Consider the following 2,618-nt stretch of genomic DNA (forward strand, 5'->3'; position numbering starts at 1 on the left):
CTTCCTCTCTGTGCCTCTCTTGTCTTCATCTTTCTCCCTTCCCACCATCCTCTCCTCTTCCACCTTTGTCCTCCTTTCTCCTCCCAACTCATTCTATTCTACAACCTTCTCCTCCACCATCACCTCCCAGTCCCCCACTTCCCTCTCTGTCCATCTTTTCCTCCTTTCTTCTCCTTCACCTTCTGTCCCTCATTTCCCTCTCTCATTTCCTATGGTACCTTCACACTTTTATCCCTCTCCCTTTTCTATATACCTTACACATACTCTAATTTCTCCATCTCTCCTCCTCTTCCCCTTCCTTTTCCTTCTGATACTTTAAGAGAGGGTTTCTCTGTGTAGCCCTGGCTATCCTCAAACTTACTCTGTAAATGAAGTTGTAAACAACGTTGGCCTGGAACTCAAGAGTTCTGCTCGCTTCTGCCTCCTGAGTGCTAGGATTAAAGGCAGATGCCAAGTATCCTGTTCATTCTCCATCATAACTGATATTCCTGTTTCCTGGCCCCACCTGCCCTGTCCTGCCCCCTATTTTTCTTCCTTGCCCATTTTCAGTCTCCCTTCCCCCTGCACTCTTCCTTCTCCAGTCCTAGTCTCAGAGGATATGGGGCAGTACTAGTCACCCATTTTCAATCTCCCCTTCCCACCCCCCTTGCACTCTTCCCTCTCCAGTCCTAGTCTCAGAGGACGTGGGGCTAGCCCAGTCCTAGTCTCAGAGGATATGGGGCAGGATACCCAGGACTTGATGTCCTCCTGGATCCCTCCCCACAGTCCAGACTTCTGTCTCTGGGTCCTAACCTGGATGTGATGTGATCAAGAGTGCTCAGTCCACTTCACTCCCTGTCGCCTTCTCTACCTGCCCTGTCTTCCTTGCTCTTTTCTCTATCCCCACCTCCTTCTCCTTCTTTCCAGGTCCATCCCCCCTTTCCAGGCTCTCTGTCCTGCTCTTTTCTATCCTTTCCCTCATGCCCTCACTGTTCTTTCTAGAATCTTCTTTTGTTGTTGCCCATCAATATGCCCTTTCTTCCTCCATTTTCTTTACAAGCCAGGCTCTCCTACCAGTGCTGTAACATCACCTTCTCCCCTGATGTTTCTCCTTTCCTCACTGAAACTTAGAAGCTGCCTCTGTCTCCCTTAGCACCTCTGTTGTTTATCTTCCTTGACCATTCAGGCCCTCTTTCTTGTCTCCACTATTCAGTCTCTCCTCCCCTTTTATCTATTCCGATGTGTAGTGCTGATCTCTCTCTCTCTCTCTCTCTCTCTCTTTCTCTCTTTCTGTTTTACACACACACACACACACACACACACACACTGCTTCTAACTCCCTTTCTGGGTGTCCCTCACTGTGCTCTCCTCTGTCCCTCACACTCATGTGGTACTCCTTCTGGTCTTTCTGTCTCTCTTCCTTGCACTGTCTCCCTATCCTCTCCTGAGGGGGGTGGTGCTCATGCACAGGGTAGGACAGAGGTCAACCTTAGGTGTTACCCATGTTTATTTTGTATGTGCATGGATGCATTTGGTGTGCTCACCTGTGAGGGCATATTTGGAGGTAGGACATCAACATCTGGTGTCCTACTGTTTTGCACCTTAACTTTTGAGGCACTGTCTCTCACTGAAACTAGCAACCTGATGATTTGGTGAGTCTGGCCGGTCAGGAAGCCTGGGAATCCAAGCAGCAGGGTTACTTATAGGCACCTGCTACTGTGCAGGTGATGGTGTAGGTACTGGGACTCAAACTTGGACCTTGCTGCTTGCATAACAAACACTTCAACAAACCTGTCTCCCATTTATTGCTCTTCCTGTATCTCTTCTGTCCTCTGACCTCACTCCTTCCTCTTCTCATCGTTCTTATTCCCTTTCTCCTCTGCACCCTCGTTCCCTCCCCTCCTCCTTCCCGGGTTCTCAAGGCCTCTAAGTGGGCTCCTCTCCTGCTCTCCCAGCCCCCTGCCCTGGTGCTGTGAGGTCCTCGGGCCCTGAGAGGGAGGTGGCTCACTAGTAACCACAGAAAGACATGGCAGGAGGCTGACCACTAGAAGCATGGCTCAGTCTGAGTCCAGGTGTGGCTGGGGCTTTGTGACACTTTTTTTTTTCCTGTTTATCCTGGACACTGCACACTGCCTGGAGGGATCAAGCCTGGATGCAGGAAGCAAAGGATCCTCTCAGAGAGAGAGAGAGGAGAGAGCTGCCTCCAGATCCAGTGGGTAAGCCAGAACAGTGTGTAATCCTGGGCTGGCCAGTGATGGGCTCTGGGACTCCTGTGAGACTGATGAAGGCTGATGAGGCTGCTCTGTCCTCTGCCAGGTGCTCCACCTTCTTCAGGCTTCAGCAATGGAAGACCTCGGCTGACAAGTTTTCCAGATGAAAACATCTGTACAACACCTGCAGGACACTGAAGACCAGCAGCTGCTAGGTCTTAGGACTCACCTGCCTGAAGAACCAACACTGCCCAGCCACCTGTGTGCGTTTGGAAAGGAGCTAACGGGACTCTGTCACCACCTGCTGGCACAGTGTGGAACTGCAACCCAGCTGTATTAGGCATTGCAAACTGTTCCCAATAAAGAACAGTTGGGGTGAGGAGAGCTGTGGAAAATTCTGTAGAAATAAACATGTTTACTTCTAACACA

At 50.4% G+C, this 2,618-nt stretch overlaps 1 long non-coding RNA gene across 1 annotated transcript; it reads left to right on the forward strand.

The window, feature by feature from the left end:
* Positions 1-2,058: 2,058 nt before the first annotated feature.
* On the forward strand, positions 2,059-2,618 carry LOC116102132. The gene is made up of 2 exons (XR_004123015.1): positions 2,059-2,195; positions 2,296-2,618. It is a non-coding gene; the product is annotated as an uncharacterized LOC116102132 (long non-coding RNA).

The sequence above is a fragment of the Mastomys coucha genome, unplaced genomic scaffold, assembly GCF_008632895.1.
Source record: "Mastomys coucha isolate ucsf_1 unplaced genomic scaffold, UCSF_Mcou_1 pScaffold21, whole genome shotgun sequence".
Taxonomy (NCBI): Eukaryota; Metazoa; Chordata; class Mammalia; order Rodentia; family Muridae; genus Mastomys; species Mastomys coucha.